Genomic DNA, 19,252 nt, shown 5'->3' with positions numbered 1-19,252 from the left:
CTACTATGCACGAAATTAGTGCTGTTCACTACCCCAGAGCTCCGTGTCTCATTTACTTTCAGCTTTCCATGTATTGTTCTCAGGTGGGGCCCTCTTGAAATATATTTCTTAAGCATCAAAATGGTTAGCAATTCTGCTTCTTTCCTCCCTACCATTGTTAGCTGAGCAGGGGCTCTGTAACCCCAGACTTGAGAGTTCCCATAACTTTTCTCCCATTAGTACTGCCACCCAGGTGCCAACAGGACCTAGTGTCCATACATTGGAGCACTAGTCTTGTGCCATTGCAAAATTTCCACAAAATGGTCGCTCCAGCCACCACGTTACAGGCTTTATTTCTATGTGCACACGCAGACATACACGCCTTTCTCTCAAGATGCACAGATACATCACAGTGACTGGATTAGAATGAACTTCCCAATCAGCTGCCTTGTAATACCCAAAGCACCTCTTCTCTCTAGTCCTCAGGCTTTGTTGTTCAGTCTAGCTTACTCTATTTGATAACATTTCGTTTTACTTTTAGATGCCTCCATTTTTTCCCCCTGCAATTCACTTCTACCAGGTTTACCCCTACCCATCAGCCAAAATTGCATATGTCCAACCATAAGAGCTCAGTAGTGGACTGGGTTGTTTTCAGAGAGACCTTCAGCCCCACATGAATAACGGATATGTTAGGTGTCGGGGGAAGAGAGGAATCCTAAAATTGAATTGTGCCCAACATGTTCACAGAGGTTAAAAAAAAAAAGGAGGCCACTGTGGTTCCAACAGAGTGAATAAAAAGAAAATATTAGAATTAGAGTGGGTTTCTGAGAAATGAGAAGTGATCAACTGAAGAGAGTGAGTGTAGCTAACTCCTGAGGAGGTTTGCTCAACGGCGAGCTGAGAAAACTCTTAAGGACGCTCTGTTTGCTTACCTGGATAGCTTTTCACTCTGACATGCTGATTTACATACCAGATTTGCTTTATCAGTTTTTACTACTTTGAGGAACTGAAAGATTATGGTGATCGTTAGTGCTGTTCACCAAATATTTCTGGTTCTCCTTCAGAGTACATGGTAGGATTGAGCTTGCTTTCTCCCCATGTGACCAGTTTTGGGAGCACTGTGTCACCTCTGGGAAGCTTAGGAGATAGTACAGAATTCACTACACTCTCTTTCTACCTGCATTGACAAACAACAGCCTTCAAGATGAGGTCAACTCCAACATCCTGGGCCCTGGAGTAAGAACACATGAGCCAAGGTCTCCAGTCAATTCCTGATGGGCAAGTGATTTAAATAAAAAGTAAACCTTTTGTGGCCGATTAGATCTTAGGAGTATTTGTTACCACAGCATAACCTAGTCTAACCCAACTGACAAAAAAAAAATATTAAGTTTATTGATATTTTTAGCAATATGTAGAAAAGGAAGAAAATTTAAAGACCCAAACTGTATTCAAGTTATCTAAATAAATCACCCAAAATGAGGTTAACACTATATTCGTCCCACCAATTGTAATAAATCACAAAAATTACATTCAAATGTTATCTCCTAAAGCTATGTCATGTTTTATGTATGTTGTATTTAATTAACCTAATTGAATGCAACCCTCATGCAAGTGACAGTTTTAAGGAAGAAAATCATATTAGTTTCAAATTACATAATCTTAAATGAGAATAATAATAAAATATAGAATGTATGTATTCCTAGCTCCTTCAAGAACCCCAGGATTACTTGAAGGCCTCTTTTGCCTAAAAAAGACAAGTAATGTGTCATTTTTATAATCTAGACACATTATAGTAAAACTGTAGAAAAACCCAGATAATTTAACACAAGGTACTTATAACCTAAGAAGTTAGGGATCAGGGTAGGGAACCTAACAGACACTTACAGCCTTGTTTCATGGGTCTGTTTCATTTTGTTTTAGTATTGGGTGATCAAACATTATATACATAGCACTTCTTCCCTATTTACTTAGGTGCAAAAACCCCCAGCACTTTTACCTTTTATTTATCTCAAGATGCAATAGTGAATCTGCGGGGAAGATCTACCGCCTCTAGTCTCCATTAGCTTAATCTAACTCTGATTTGCGTTCTAGTTTGTTCTCCCTATGCTTATCTTGTCCATTAGATGGTGACTAGCCTTCCTGAAGGCAGCATCAGTTAACAATCATCTTTATATCTCCCAGAACATCCAGATTAGAGCTTTACACGTGGTTAGCACTCAATAGTTGTGTGCTGAATGAATGAATCATTCAATAGATCAAACAATACACACAGGTAAAAATCAACTCATCAACAAACATTACAATAAATCCAGAGTTGTGGCTCTAATGAATTGATTGGGAAATTACAAAACTGAAGAGATGATTGGAAATGAAACATTAGGAAAAAACAAGTCAAGTTCCTAGTGAGCTTGGGAGAAAAGAAGACCCCAAGGTATCTGGGGGATCTGCTAGAGAGCTTCAAAGCAGTCAAGAGAATAAGTGCTTGAAGAATCCCTGGCTTCTGAGTTGGTAGTGGGTATTAAATGCTTTGTATATTGGGGACAAGCTCCGCTAGGACCAAGTAAGTTGGTATTTATATACTCTCACCATAACTGTATTTACTTTCTTTTGTAAATTAATAGATAAATCTAGTATTGTAGTTAGTTTGGTAAGTCATGAAATGAAACATGTTTGTAAGAAGAAGCAAATTATATACGTTCAACCATTTAGCTGCATTCAGCTTCTAATCATTACTACTGGAAATATTCAAAAATATGCCATAAAAAGAGAAGCATTCATTTTTCTTATAGCTTTTAACCAACTTAATGATCTTTAAAGTGGCTTTTGGTGTATTTAAATGGAGAAGCATTACCAAGCAGCTTTTTAAAACAGACCTGATTAAATCCTGTCTCCTTGACTGTGATCAAGTTGCATTTTCTCTTTACCTACCAACGTTAAGGAGAGTATTAACTGCACAAAAGCACATTCATCACCCAGTATGATATCTACATCGTAGTAGATATTTAATAAATGTTCATTTTCTTCTTTTCTTCCAGGTGTACTAAACTAGGCAAAAATAGTTAAAATACTATGGATCCTATGGATTTGTGTTTTCCATACAGATGCTTTGCTTTCAAATAACTCTGACCCTACTAAGTAAATATTATTGTGGATAGTATATTATTACATTTTTATAATGATTAAATTATGTTTGATAATTAAACTATAATAATTCAGTTAAATTATTATGATAATTAGATTATCTTTCATAACTTGACATACAATCCTCCTCATCCTTAGCACCTTTAACTTCTTGGAATCCCATACAAAATATCTTCCAAATGGATGTACATTTTTTTGGAAGTCCAATATTATTATTCCATTATTCCATATCACCAACATCAAAGCAATTACTGCAGAACCTTAGTCACTCTTACAGAGCTAAATTAGCAAGGAAAAACCAGTGCTTTTACATTGTAGTTTAAAGCTATGGAGGATATAATAGGAATCAGATGAAAGTCTAATATCTGTGTTACCATAAACACATACATATATATAGAATACTGAGTCAAATATATAATTAATCTTAGCATATAGTATATCTAGTAAAATGGTCTTTAGTATAATAAAACCAAGTATGACTGGTTGACTTTTGCAGCCAATGTATAATTGCAATTACCAAAAGGGAACCACAGAATATGCTTCTAGCAGGAAAACAAACTCTTTCCTGTTTATTGCTTTGGCTCTCGCAGGACTCAGTGCAGTCCCCATAGTCAATAATTATAAAGTCATAATTGTACGGGGTTCTAAATGTCATAAGTCTAATCGGTACCTCACCTAATTAGCCAACATATTAGACTACTTTGTTCATTGGTGTTTGTAAATAAATAAATAAATAAATAAATAAATAAATAAATGAGGTGTTATTAGGGAAATGAGCTAACAGTTAGCCTTCCAGTAAATTCTGAGATTGTGTGTATGCCGTGTTTTCTTCCAGGTCAAGCATTTCTTTAATGTAATTATTCATAATATGTATAGCAACAGCTCTATTTGTTATGTTTGATAAATAAGATGAGCCATATTCTATTAAAGTATACAGTTTTAAATTTATACTACTCCTGGTTATTAATAGGGAAAACCAGTGTAAGCACTACTGTTCCTGCCTGTGTTTATAATAGTAGCTTCTAATACAACTGTCTAATGCGGCATGAGCTTTGTCTAAGCAGACTGCCAGTTATGTGGGAGGTTTCTTTTTTTTCCCCTCCTCTCTCTTTCCTTGACAACTGTTGTTTGATGCATGCTGTGTAAGGGAGGATGTGGTGTTTGGTTGATGTTTGGTGGGTAAGGAAAGTACTACATTCTCAAATAAATGACAGAAATTCCTTCCTGACAAAAGAAATGAACATTAGAAATGAACTCTCTGAATATAGCTGCAATAGATACACAGACCACAACCATATGAGTAATACCTTGATTTCTTGTTGACAAAAAGTTTCTGTTAGTCACCAATGAGAGATAATCCTTAGGTAAGAACAAATCTCATTTTCATGTGCATCCCTACCAGAAGTCAAACCTCAGAGGATGCTTTCCTCTGTAATGCACATTGAGTCTACAAATGAAAATAAAATACTTTATAGGTAACCATATCTGAGAGGTACAACTGGTACATTGTATGGCACAGATGGGGAGACAGGTAAACCTTCCTGGGAAAACTGGATTTAGTCCATAAAGAATTCCTGCTTTGAACTTGTCGCCCTAAAAATAGGGATCATAAGACTTCCCCTACAGAACATGAACACCAAGGCAGACTCACAGAGCAAATTTAAATTGCCGTGTTTCAGAGTCTGAAACCCCTTGAGTAATTTTGAATGCCATCTACAACGGATTAATAACTTTATGCATTACACTATCCTAGGAAGACTCAACAATTGTGCATCTGAGCCCACGGTGAGGGGAGATTTCTGGAGAAATTGCAGAAGGTGATGTCTGGAAATTAACCATGAAGGTTCTTAAGATTCAAACTCTCCTTTTAATAAGGAAACTCCTGTTTTCCCCAAGTAATTTCCCAATTCATTCCAAAGCACCCAGGGCCTTCTAAGATTAAGTTTGAGCTAATTTGTTAAAATGTAACAATAAATATATTTTTAAATTTTGATTATGGAAGTGTATTTGACATACAATGTTATATTAGCTACAGGTGTATAACATAGTGATTAGACAGTTCTATATATTATGTAATGCTCAGCACAACCATCTGTCACCATACAACATTGTTACAATATTATTGGCTATATCCCCTATGCTGTACTTTTCATCTCCAGGATTTACTGTTTTATAGCTAGAAGTGTGTATCTCTCAATCCTTCTTACCTATTTCATCCATCCCCCCAACCCTCCTCCCGTCTGGCAACTACCAGTTTGTTCCATGTATTTATGAGTCTGTTTCTATTTGTTTTATTTTTTAGATTCCACATATAATTTAGCATAATACCCTTTAGGTCCACCATGTTGTCACAAATGGCAAGATCTCATGTTATTTGTCTGAGGAATCTCCCATTGTATGTATGTACTACATCTTCTTGATCCATTTATCTTTTAGTAGACACTTAGGTTGTTTCCATATCTTGGTTATTGTAAATAATGCTGAAATAAATATATGAGGTGCCTGTATCTTTTCAAATTAGTGTTTTTGTTTTCTTTGGGTAAATACCCAGTAATAGAATTACTGGATTGCGTAGTGTTTCTATTTAATTTTTGAGGAAACTCCATACAGTTTTCCACAGTGGTTGCACCAATTTACCTTCTTACCAACAGTGCATAAATGTCCCCTTTTCTCCACATTCGCACCAACACTTGTTATTTCTTGTATTTTGGTATTGACGTTCTTACTGGTGTGAGGTGATACCTCATTGTGGTTTTGATTTTCATTTCCTTGATGATGAGTGATATTGAGTATATTTTCATGTGTCTGTTGACCATCTGTACATCTTCTTTGGAAAAATGTCTATTCAGGTCCTCTGCCCATGTTTTAGACAGATTATTTGGGGTTTTTTAGTGTTGAGTTGTATAAGTTCTTTATTTTGGACATTAACTCCTTATCAGATATATCAATTGCATATATCTTCTCCCATTCAGTAGGTTGCCTTTCATTTTGTTGATGGTTTCTTTGCTGTGCAAAAGCTTTTTATTTTCGTGTGTCCCTATAGGTTGCCTTTGTTTCCCTGAGGAGACATATCCATAAATATTTCGCTAAAGCTAGTGTCTAAGACATTACTGCCTATGTTTTCTTTCAGGAGTTTTATGATTTCTTGTCTCAACTTTAGGTCTTTAATCCATTTTGAGGTTTTTTTTTCCATGTACAGTGTAAGAAAGTGGTTCGATTTCATTCTTTTGCATGTAGCTGTCCAGTTTTCACAACACCATTTGTTGAGGAGACTGTCTTTTCCCCATTGTGTATTCTTGCCTCCTTTGTCATAGATTAATTTGCCCTATATATGTACACTTATTTCTGGGCTCTCTATTCTGTCTTATTGATCTATGTGTCTGTTTTTTGTGCCAATACCAGACTGTTTTGATCACTATAGTTTTGTAGTATATCTTGAAATCTGGAATTGTGATAACTCTAGCTCTGTTGTTCTTTCTCAAGTTTGCTTTGGCTATTCAGGGTCTTTTATGGTTTCATACAAATTTTAGGATTATTTATTCCAGTTCTGTGGGAAAATACTATTGGTATTTTGATAGGGATTGCATTGAATCTATAGATTCTGTGGTAATAATATTTTTAAACTTTCAAAGACCATGTTTGCTATAGGACAGAGGGTAAAAAGGAGCAGTGGGAAGGTAGGTAAGCACTCCCATATTCATACGTGCATACACATGTATGAAAGCAACGGAGGCGGCTGAACAGTTAGTATTGCTGTTCTTTGCTAGCTTGGAACCTTCATTCACAAGATAAAATGGAAAGTAAGATTAGCATACTCAATATCCAGAAAAAAAATTAAAGTAATTTAGAAATTAAATGATTTAGAAAATCATTTTCCTTTTCAGGCACCTGGATGGCTCTGTCGGTTAAATGTCCAACTCTTGATTTTGTTCAGTTCATGATCTCAGTTCATGATCGTGGGATCAAGCTCCTCATTGGGCTCTGCGCTCAGTGCAGAGTCAGCTTGAGATTCTCTTTCCCTCTTCCCCTGCCCCTCCCCCAGCTCGCATGCTCTCTCTAAAAAATTAAATTAGTAAATGTCATTTTCTTTTTCAATAAGAAAAAAAATGTAGCAATGGGGAAAATATTTAGGTTAGGTTTTTAATTGATTAATTTTTTGCTCCTAAGTTTGTTTCTTTCTTTTTGCTCCAGTTTCAGATTTTAAATGAAATTGGATAGAGCTCCTAATTCTCTTCCATCAGTTCTTAAATTTACCTTGCCTTGTTTCTCCACTAAATAGAACCTTGGTAAGCCACATAATTTCTCGTGTTATATGGTCTTTCCTATTCTATTCTTTTCTCCAATCTTTTTCTTTCCAGGCTCTTAAAGCATGTACATTCTTGGCCTAATGAGAAAGTTTATACTTAGAAATTGCCATAAATGGCATGCCTCAGAACTTATCTTGAAACTGCTCTATATCTGTTATAGTTGGAGCCAAGAAATACTGGTTACTAATGTCTTGCGGTGTTTTTAGGGTTTTCATAACCGTGTTATGTTGCCTAGAATATAGTTCAAGAATTTTTGGAGAACCTTATTTCTACATCACATTACTTTTTCTTTGAGATAGAATCTAGCGGTAAGATCATCAATTTTATTTGTTTACTATTTCAAGGCATTTCTTAAATTTCAGACTTTTTATTTTTTTATAACTAAATTTATTCCTTCAATTTTTACACAGGCAATGCTTCTATGACCTCAATTTTTCCTCACTTTAAAAAATAGATCATTTTAATCTATTTGTAATAGCTCTCATTCCAATGGTTTCTAATCATCTTTGAATTTTGATACTGATTGTATCTGATTAATCAATGTTTTCCATTGCTTTCTCATCTAGGATAGGTATGCATTAAATCAAATACGATTAATCTAGTTTTGAGACTTTCCACAATACCTTTGGACATATGCAGACACACTTGTATACAAAAGCAGTCTTCAGAATTCAGTTTCCAGTAAATTATGTACCATGCTGTATGCTAGGTACTTGAATCTTCCAGATTCAAGGACTATAATTGTATCAGAGTTGGCTCTCTGGACATCCTGAGAATTCTTGGAAAGGGAAGGTTATTGGCACATAGGAGTTTAGAGAGAAAAGACTGTCTGTACCAAACCCCTATGCACCCGATGAGCAGTTGAGCCTGAGCAGTGAAAGGACATGCCCAAAGCCTAGCCTCCAGTTCATAAGTCCTGGAGCCACAGATCTGGGTAGCGTTACTTGCCCTGCTTCTGAGATGAAGACTAACAAGATAGTATCTCAGCTTCTTCACTTTAAAATAACAGTTTTGTGCCTCTTAAGGAAGATGTGTCTAATGAGTCAACTTTAAAGCAACTTCATTTACTTAGAGAAAGAAATAATTAAATATGTTCCAATGAAACAGGTAACAAAAAATGGTGGCTAAACTCTTTCCTGCCAGTGTCTTGCTAATCATTGACTAATTATATATTGTTCTCAAGCCTCAGTTTCCTCTTTAGAGAAATGACACTAAAAATAATGCCTGATAAGTTTTTCTGGTATTTCCCAACTATGAAAATAAGTGCCATGTAAATACATAAAAACGTAAACCAAGCATGTCACTGATCATTTACAGACTTAGATTATTACATATAAAACTATTCCAAATTTTTGTTATTCCATGTAAAGAAGAGACTATTCCATGTGAATTTTCACGTCAATTACATTTACTTGCAAACAAGTTTCTCCAGAGGCAAAAAAAAAAAAAAAAGTGAATGTGGTAGCTATGTGAGTACACACACATACATGTATACATACCAGAAGGAGAGACTTTTCAACTTGACCTAAAATGTTAGACAGGTTTTTTTTTTATGTGAAATGTTTTAGCTGATCATCAAGTTTTATAGATAAATATCTTGCATGTTTTATAAAAAATATGGTAATTATATTTAATTATCATTACTGGTGGTTATCATTATTCTACTAGCCTCACTTTGCATATTTAGTCAAAACCCTTCTGAAACATGATAATTCCAAAAAAATAATCACAAAACATGGGGTCCCAGTATTGTGAGAGTAATAGTTGTTGGGCTGCCTCAATTTTGATGATCTTCACTCATTGTTCATCTCAGCAACTCACTGTCCTAAGCCGCCCTCTGCCTAGGTATTAGCAGCTGCCCCCCCCGCCCCGAATTCACATGTTGAGGCTTTAATGCCCAGTGTGACTGTATTTGGAGATGGGGCCTTTAAGGGGGTAATTAAGGTTAAATGCGTTCGTAAGGGTGAAGCCCTAATCCAGTAAGACAGGTGCCTATAGAAGAAAAGAAAGAGACATGAAGAGATGTGAGAAGACAAAAGAAAGGCCATGTGGGGACACAGAGAGAAGGCAACCATCTGAAAGCCAAGGAGGCAGGCCTCAGGAGAAACCAATCCTGTCAGTACCTTGATCTTGAACTTCTAGCTTCCACAGTTATGAGAAAATACATTTCTGTGGTATAAGCCATCCAGTCTGTAGTATCTTGTTATGGCAGCCCAGGCTGACTAACGCACTAGGCAACCATAAAGTCCACTCTTTTATTATCCCCGATCCTTCCAGCTTCCTACTTTTTCACTCCCACTACCCTGCTCTCTACGCTCCGTGAGAACTCCTGTCCCCAACGGTGGATTTTCTTCTCACATTAGTCTCTCTCTGGCTATTCATAAGATAGGTGCTATCGGTCTGAAGCTTCTGCCAGGTGACAGCACATGCTAACAGAAAAGGGAGGAATCCACGACCCCTCCCTTGTAAAAACCTCTTACTGTTATCCTTAACTGACTACCTCACTAAAGTTTTACTCCTGCCACACCTGCCTTACAAGACTCCAAACCTGAACTGTCTCATTTCTCCACTCACCCATTCCAACACCTATTCCGGCTGAAGAAACTCAAACAAGTTTAATTTGGTATCACCACAGATTCCTGCTGCCTATGTTTCTGTCAATTTCCTTTCCCATTTACTCAATCTCAAACATTTCACTTCCTCCTTCAAACTCCATAAGTGTCTTCACTCTCTTCGGGCTTCAGCAAAGGACTGGGCTCCAGCTTCACTGAGAAGCGTGAGGCTTCCGGATTTGCCTTCCCCATCCCCTCTGAAGGGGCAAACTTCTCCATTCCTTCCCGCCTGCTAGAGGATATGTTTCTGAATGATTCCCCTCCTTTCTTGCAAACTCGTAAAATATCTTGATCTTAGCCTGTCTCAAGCAAGCATTTTTATTCCCCATGAATAAAACAAATAAGCAAAACCAAAGAACAATACCTCAACCCTGCCACTGCTTCCAGCAACCGTTCTAATTCTTTCCCTTCCGATGTAGCCAGGCTCTGCAGAAGACAGCTGTGTTTGAGCTCTTTGACTCCCATCCCATATTCACCGCACCTTGCACTGTAACTTGGCCTCAGCACCACCATTCTGCTAAGCAGCGGTCAGCAAGCTTCTTCTGTAAAGACCCAGATGGTAAATATTTTTGGTTTTGCAGGCCATACCGTTTGTGTTACAACTACTCAGCTTTGTTGTTACAGCGTGAAAACCAACACAGACAATACATAAACACATGATATTAGATGCATTCCAATAAAACTTTTTATGGACGCTGAAATTTGAGTGTAATATAATGTTCATGGATAGCAAAATATTATTGTACTTTGGATTTTTTTGAACCATTTGAAAATACAAAAACCTTCTTACCTTATCAACCACACGCAAACAGGTGGCAGGCCAGATTTGGCCCGCAGGCAGTTTTCATACTCATGTATTAACCTATTCTTTCCAGCGTTACCAATGATCTCCATATTACATTCAAACTAATGGGTATTTGTACTACCCTTAGCTCACTAGACTTCTTTCCTGAATTATCCTCTAGACCACTTCTTAAAGCTCTTCTCTTCCGTGTATTTTGGAACACTGCTCTTCTCTATGTTTTATTTTTCTCCTGTCTGGACATATTTTTTCTGTTCTTCCTGGGCCCCTCTACTCCAGCTACCCCTTGAATGTCAGTGTCCCCAGGATCACAGTGTCCCCAGGCTCACACATCCCCAGGCTCCCTTTTCTGTACATTATGTATGTTCTCATTGGGTGACCTCATCAACACCCTTGGCCTCAACATACCCATGTTTTCTCAGTGTGCCAGCCCATCCTTTATCCTTGATTTCCCTCTGAGCTCCAGACACAGACATAATATACATTTCTATGTAGAGATCCCAGAAGCATTCAAATGTAACTTTTCCTAGACTGCATCTAGTGTGTATCTATAAAGTCTTTTCCACCCCTGAACAAACAGCTGTTGGTCCAAAAAACAAACCACAAATTGTCCTACCTCATAGTTTCCATATTCTCTCTCCCCCCCCTCACTCCCTCTCTCTCTCTCTCTCTACACACACACACACACACACACACACACACACACACTTCTCATATTCATTAACTATCTCCAGCTCCACTACCTTACTGGAGGTCTTGATGGTTTCTGTCCTGGAGTACTATGCTAGACAGCCACACTGGTTATTATTTATTTCCCATCATCCTCCCATTTCAAGATACTTTCTTAAGGTTTTTCTACCTTTCTCTATGCCCTGAGAGACCAACCTCTAATTATTGCAACTTCTGGCTTTCCTACTCTCTGGCTTCCCATTGGGTTCATTCTCTGGTAATAGGCATAGGGCAGTAACAGCTTCCTGCTGTTGTGGTTCCCTGGGGGCTTTACCATGCTTAACCCTGTCTATACCCTGTAAACAGTCCTTCACTAATTTCTCTTCAGTTAAGCCCTTTGAAAATGCCATCTGTTTCCTGCAACTGAAATACAAACTAACTTGTACTCCTGGTTCCAGTCCATCCCCACACATTCCGTGCTACCACTAGACTAATACAGCTGAGTCGCAAATCTGATTACAGTTCCTCAATGACCTGCAGTGGTTCTCATGTTAAAGTCCATATCCCCTAGCTTAGCTCACAAAACTTCCATGATTTGATAATATCTATTGATGCAGTCTTATCTTCCACACTGTTCTTTCCTCCCATATACCAAAAACTACTTGCTGTCACTCAAACAAGCCATGCTATCCATTCCTCCTTTCCTTTCCATTCTGTTTTCCTAATGGAATTCTTCACTTTCTCTCATTAGCTCACCAACTCCTACTTCAAAATTCAGCTCAAATGTCTCCTCTTGTAGAATCTTCCAGTCTCATTTAGATGCCCACCAATGTATTATATACCTATCATATTTTTGTCAGACTTCAGCAGTAATTGTGGATTAATGTTGTCTCCCTACTGGTATAAAACATTTTGAGGGCGAGGAACATGACTTATTTTAATTTGTTGATCCTAGCTGCAGAGCAGAGAGCCTTTGACTGGTACTCCTCTGCCTTCTTCTTAGCAGACACAAAGTTAGAAAGAGTCTTCTTTTTTCTCTCTCCTTTCTGATCACTGTGAGGAATGTTCCTAAATATCTCAAAACTCTAATCTAGGGCCTTGAATGCTTAGTATTATTCTACATAATGGGAAAATGATCAGGAGTTGTTCTCCCTAGACTGGAGTCTAGATAGAAATGTCTATAGTAAAAGGATCTCTCTGGAGGTCATATTCTCTGCAACAGGTAGCTTGACTCCTCCAAGGCACGTGGCTGAGGACAGAGTCTGAGAGGAACAGGGGGACATTTTGAACAGAGTTGGGCAGGTCAGACATGCACTAGTAACATATTTCTCAGTTCCCAGCTTTGGGGATTTTACAGGGTATTAGTTGACACGTGTATTTACTTGTCTTGAGAGTCAAGTTCTTAAGAGAGAGTAAGCATGGAGACTCTTGAAAAGACACTGATTCACTCACCCCTGTTGTCATCCTCCTGGTCCTTCTCTGCACTCTGAAGTTTAAGAGGAAGAGATAAAAAGAGAGTCACAGACAGATGGACAAACTGACAGAGAAAGTCATGTGGTATTGCCATTTCCTGAATGACCCATCTAATTGCTAAAATGTTTATACGGAGAGCCCTTGCCCCTATGTCAGAAGTTGCCTCAGGCAGTAGGGATAGCCGCAGAGGTGCCACAGGGACTCTGACCATCGCTCCATCGCTTTCACTCAGTCACTGAAAGCTCCTCACACCCTGAAAATCTGCACGTGGTTTTGGTCTGTAAATCACCATGGTAATGAGCACTACATAAATAACTCATAGAGTTCAATAGAAAAAAAAAAAACTAACAATGAACATGAATAATGAGGAAGTAAGGGCTTTGTGCACTAGTTCTGATTCAATTGCTCACAATAAATAAACACACTTATGCTTTCTTGAATCTGTGGGTGCTGGCTTTCTTTGCCTAGAGAGAATAAAGACCGAGTAAGTCATAGAGAGGAAACTGGATTTATTGATTCAAATATAGTTTAAAAATAGGAAAGGTGGCCTGAACAGTAACAGGGGAAATAGGAGCCTGTCACAGAGGGATACTGTGCACTTTCAGTAAAAACAAGCTAAACAGAAACAAAGATTTTTTTAAAAAAAATTTTTAAGAAAAAAAAGTCTCCCAACAGGTTAGAGTTAAATATAAAACTATTAACTAAAGTGGAGCTGAACATGCATAGGAAATAGTTAACAATGTCTTATAAGTTCAGCCATGACAGTATGAGTGTAGGAAAAGTCTGCCTTTCAATATTTTGGCAATAGCTTGATAAGGAGCCAACAGGAGTTTTCACACAGCACCTTAAAAGCCTGTCTTGTCCTTGGGGTTTCTTCAGCCAATGAAAGTTTGTCATGATGATGTAATGCTCCTGAGTTGTGTTTCAGCACCGAGTATGTGGTCACCGGATATCATGCCTGAGATATAGGTAAGTTTCTGGATCAAATCTTTCTTTCCAGCCTGTTCCCCCGCTTAAACTAATTTCAGCAGAGATCATTTGTTTCTCATCTAGTTTACTATCTCTGAACAATTTTTTTTAATGTGGGCTAGGGTTATTATAGAATTGTAAAGACAGCTGGTAAACAAAATGATGGGATCTAAGAGTCAATTTTCCTCTGTTATTAGTAGGAAGGCTTTTACTCCTCAGCAATTCATCATCACCTCGGGGGGAAGAGCAGCAATCAGGGTTATGTTTTATTTGTTAAGGGGGTTCTAGTCATTTGACAAACAAGTTTTACTAGAAAGACATTTTCAGGGAGATGGAAAGATTTCTTTTTAAGGATTCACACTGAATTTGACTTATATTATTAGGTGAGCCCCACTGAACTGTAAGCAGGGAACAAAGTTTCAATGTTTATTGTAAACAGAGAATATATATAGATCCTGCCTCCACGAGGTTTAACCCTACAAGAGATATGGAGAGACAGCACGCTGTTTGTTTTCTATTCTTAATTAAGTCAAAAACAATTTACAAAGGAAAAAAAAAAAACCTAAACATTTGATGACTTTTAGTGGCCTAATAGTTATATGAAGTTAAATGGAAAAAAAGTAAATATGAATAAATAAGCTAATTCTGATATATGAATGCACAGATGCTTTTATATGTAAGCACCATTTTTAAATTTGGAGTATCTTAAAAATTTGAGCGAGGTAACCAGCACAACCAATGGATATGTACCTTTTTCTTGTCTCACCATGATACCCTCTGCAGATGTGGACATTTTTAAGGAACTCTTACTGATACCAGTCAAGCTGTGTATAGTCAAGCAACATGAGTTACAGAGAACAATTATGCAGATAATTTAAGAATTTTTTTAAAAATCAAGAATGCTACTGGGAAAAGAGAATGAGCCAGGGGCAGGGGGGCCACAAGTTTAATAACATGTTACCAATAACACTGATTGAATTATCCAGACGATTAGTCATCTTTCCCTTTCCCTCTGATCATATAGACACAGACTCTGAGAAGAGCATCTCAAGTAAGAGTGGGGAAAAAATTATCTTCAGCAATGAGGAAAACCCGAAAATGTTAAGTGTTAAAGATTTTCTAACAGGGGAAATATTTTTTCTTCTTTTGTAGAACTTGATACCTGATGGGTGATGATGCATGTATTCTTTTACTAAAAACTTTTCAACTTTCTAACTGAAAAGCTGCTCTGCTTTCAGCTGAGTTTCTCAACTACGCATCACCTTCCACTGTATCTCCATTTACTTTGCTTCCAAAGAGTGAGGTCATCTCTCTACCGTACTTCCTAAATGGTTAATAGATGCTCACCTCTTGCATAAAATTATCCTCCTCTCTTTTGTTCCACAGTTAATTCATTTTTCTTTCAAAGTATTTGGTATTACAAAGTAAACCTTGTAGAAATTTTCTAAAATGTATCAGTCAGCATAATATAAACATTACTCACTTTCCTTTTTTAGCCATAATTTTCCATAACATTGCTTTGGTGCAGTACTTCACACGGACACTTGGAACTTAGATAAAATCTCCCATTTCCAAAGCATCTTATGGTTTGTTTTTTGTACCATAAATTCTGCACAGGGAGACAACACGGTTATAAGAAGGGATAAAAGTCCTGGTCTAGAATTGAATGTATGAGTGAGAGGTGCTCTAGAATGATTAATGGAAAGAGAAAACATTTCCAAGAAAGGGAGACAGTATGGATAAGGTGGAGAATGATGAGAACAACAGGAGGGATGACCTGGTTTCTGATACAGGATGCATTTGGCTTTGGGGCCTTGGTCTACACTGAAATCCCAGGCCTTTATCACGGAGCTTTGGTGAAGCACGTTGTAGCTCATTAGGCTTGGGTTCCCAATTCTCACAGCACCCAGCTGGAAGCAGAAAGGGCATCCATGTGGATTAAAGCATAACTCAATAGTCTGCCAGCCAGGCCTTCAGAGAGGTCTAGAAGGAATCTGCTTGGGGTTCTGCTTGATCTAGGAAACCTCTTTGATCCTTACTCTGTGATGCAGCAATGCAGAAAAATTCAGGAATTTTTAAAATTCTTTTTTAAGGAGGAAGATATTGCTTAAGGAAGAACCTTAGGGCATGATCTGAGCACAGATAGGGATGAATAACACACCTTTGTGATTTATCCTGTGGACAGAGCAGGCCTTGGAAAAGACAATCCAGGGTAGATCCCTTTGTGTGCATAAGGTCAGAAGGTTACAGTCCAATTCCAGCTTTCCCGAAATCAGGAGGTTATATCTGTCCGAAAGACAGCCTCGAGGATTTCTAAGTTCACAAAGTCTGGTAACCCTGAAAATAAGATTCTGGTAACCCAGAAAATAAAGTTTCTATCCTTAAAGAGCTTTCAGTTTTCCTTGATTTGTTAAGTCTTAATATACTCCGATCCATCAAGCACAGAGAAATAGAAGTTTGTGGGAAAAGGAGGATGGCCACACACCCCAGTGTGCAAAAGATGGCCCCAGTTTATGCCTCTTATCTCAGTATAATTATCAGTAGTGTTTCTGTTCACTTTCAGAAGTTCCTGGTTTGTCACTCACACATGATGAACCATTAAAAGAATTTAAATATGAGGTAAAGGAGGATCGTTAATCCAGGCAGGAAATTCTGAGGCCCTGACCCAAGCAGTGGTCATGGTGATAGGAAGGAGCAAACTGTCCGTTTCCCCTTTTAGACACAGTATCCCCACCTCCTCTGGGAGAGTTTCTCCCCTCCCTTTGTGAGATGTCTCTGTGTGCCAGTCAGCCAGGGGCCCTCACAGGCCACGGGATGGGCATGTGACCAATGAGCCAACAGGACACTCTCTCCTGGAACTTCGCCCCTTGGGCAGAATGATGAGATGAGAGAAGGGGAGGCTTGGGCGTCACTGCATGGACAGCAGAGCACGGACAATCCCAATAAGCAGGTCCTGCTATGGGGACCCCCTACACCCCCAAAAAAACCAGCCCCTGTCATCTCTGGGTCAGCTCTTTAGCCTTCCTTTCACTCTGTGAGTTCCCTGGTAGCCTTCCCACAAACATCTCTCTGGTTTACAGCAGCCAGAGTTCCGGTTCTGTCACTAGAAGCCGCACACAGATACGCGTTGTGGTCAGTATGCTCCAGGTACATACGGAGGAAAAGCAAGGCGGTAACTCGCGAACGAGCACTTTTCTTTTCACGCCGTATCTGAGCCATGATTTTTTAAGGCAACTTCATCCCGTCATCTCCCTCTATCCCTTTCACATAGCGCGTAAGATGCTGTATCTGCTTCGCAGCTGGTTTTCCAATCATCACGTGTGAATGTATACACAGCAGTGGAGTTCGCTTTGTTCAAAGACAATTGTCGGTGTTGAATTTGAAGGTCTGGCTTCTGTCGCTGAGAGTCCAAGAACCCAGGATTTGTTTCCTTACCTCTTGTGGTGGTTCCAGTACTGGGGGCGGGGGGGAGGGCGGGGGTTGCTGCAAAAGCAAAAGGCTAAGACTTCACTTCAAACAAAACACAACCGAAGCAGACGCCACAAACAGACCTTCCCTGGGAGATTATTTGTCAATGAAATGAATGCGCGCGTGTAAAAGCGGAAGTTTTTATTTTGGTATTGTTCTCCTTTAAACCATTCGAGGCATAAGTGATGCCTCTGCGGCTGTAACCCAGCTAGAGGGTGCTGAGCAAGGACCAGGCCCGCGCTGCAGGCGCTCTCTTCAGGTAGGGGGAGCAAAGGGAAAACTGGGGAGGGCAAGGCCATACCCTGCAATTGGCTGGATTTTGATGCAGCATATACTCTAACGTCCTGAAATATGGTATGCAGGAAGTCTCCACAGATGCACGCTGCTGCAGTTCTTGAAAGGCAGGCACAAATTTAAACTGGGTTTTGTAAAAACAAATGACATCATTCCTGCATACTCTGAAAAGCTGCAGCCCCAGTGGAACATGTTCCCATTTTCCCCTTTGCTCTTTATGTGTCTGACTGCAGGGCTTCAGGGTTTTATGCTGCACGTTTAACTGGCTAAATCTTGCAGGGAATAACCTTTCATCACTTGCCTCTAAAAATAATAAAATCCAAGAAGAAAATATAGAGGCCTGTAAAAGTTCATTTAAACTCACGTTTAATCTCCATGTAGCTGTTATCTAGAGACATGACAGCACATGGGAAGAATTCTAGTGATTTGAAAGAAACAATAACAAAATGCTGTATTGGGGACTATCATCATGGAAATTATGGCACTGATTTATTTTGGGTGGCCTTCGTTGTACAGTGCTCAGCACTGGTGGTGGGGAGGATGAGGATTTCCATTTAGGGATTTTTCTGGGTCTGCCCTGTTAGCTGCAAAAGTAATCAGGGAGCTGTTGTAGTTAAGATGGTCAGTGAAGAATGGTATTGAAATACCGTTCTAGATGCGCTGTTCCTCACTGTAGAATTCCACAAAATAGAGAAGATATGTGAATCTGAAAGTTGTGTTTTTTTGTTTTGTTTTGTTTTTTTAATGCAGCAGATCTAGCTGACTTTGAAAATGTTGTCTAAGAAGCTAGACACCTGGAAATGCAATATTGAATCTTGGACATATCAAAATGTGATGGTGGTTTTCTCATCAAGAAAACATTTTTTTAATGACTATCCTTAGTTCAAAGGATGTCCCAGGAAGTTCCCTATTTGTCAATGTCAGTCCTGTAAAAGCAATTGCATGAACACACAGTGACAGCCCACCGAGGCTCAAACCCTACCTGGTTTTCTCAGTCCCATCCCCAAATCCCAGGACTAACTGTTCACCTTCCTAAAACCAGTTTCCACGCCTAATTCTGGAAACTGCTTTTCTTTATCGAACAGAGTGTGAAAATCTTTTCAGTTTAATTTTCTTCAACATTATTATTAGATGGGAAACAATGAATTTTAAACCACAAGGATGAATTTTCTATGAAAAACTATATCAGATATCTTCTGAACTGAAGTATGCACCTAAAACCATACACACTTAAAATTCTCAGTGACATATTCAGGAAACAGAGGCAAAATGATGCCTGCCTTTCTCTCTGAAGTAAAACCAGTCCAGAGATAATCTTAAAGAGAAATGAGGAAACAAGTCCATATGTCCATCCCTATTCTCCCCCCCAACATTAGTTTTACATCTCTGGTTCCTCAAAGTTCCTTTGACCTTCAAACCCTTAAGGTCATCTTTGAAAACCCCACTTTTGTTCATGCCATTACAAATTAAATACTGGTTACTATATAGATCCAAAGAAAGTCATATGCCAGCAATTGAGAACAATACCAAAATAAATA

This window comes from Ailuropoda melanoleuca, chromosome 7 (genome assembly GCF_002007445.2).
Source record: "Ailuropoda melanoleuca isolate Jingjing chromosome 7, ASM200744v2, whole genome shotgun sequence".
Taxonomy (NCBI): domain Eukaryota; kingdom Metazoa; phylum Chordata; class Mammalia; order Carnivora; family Ursidae; genus Ailuropoda; species Ailuropoda melanoleuca.
This window is presented reverse-complemented; position numbering follows the sequence as displayed.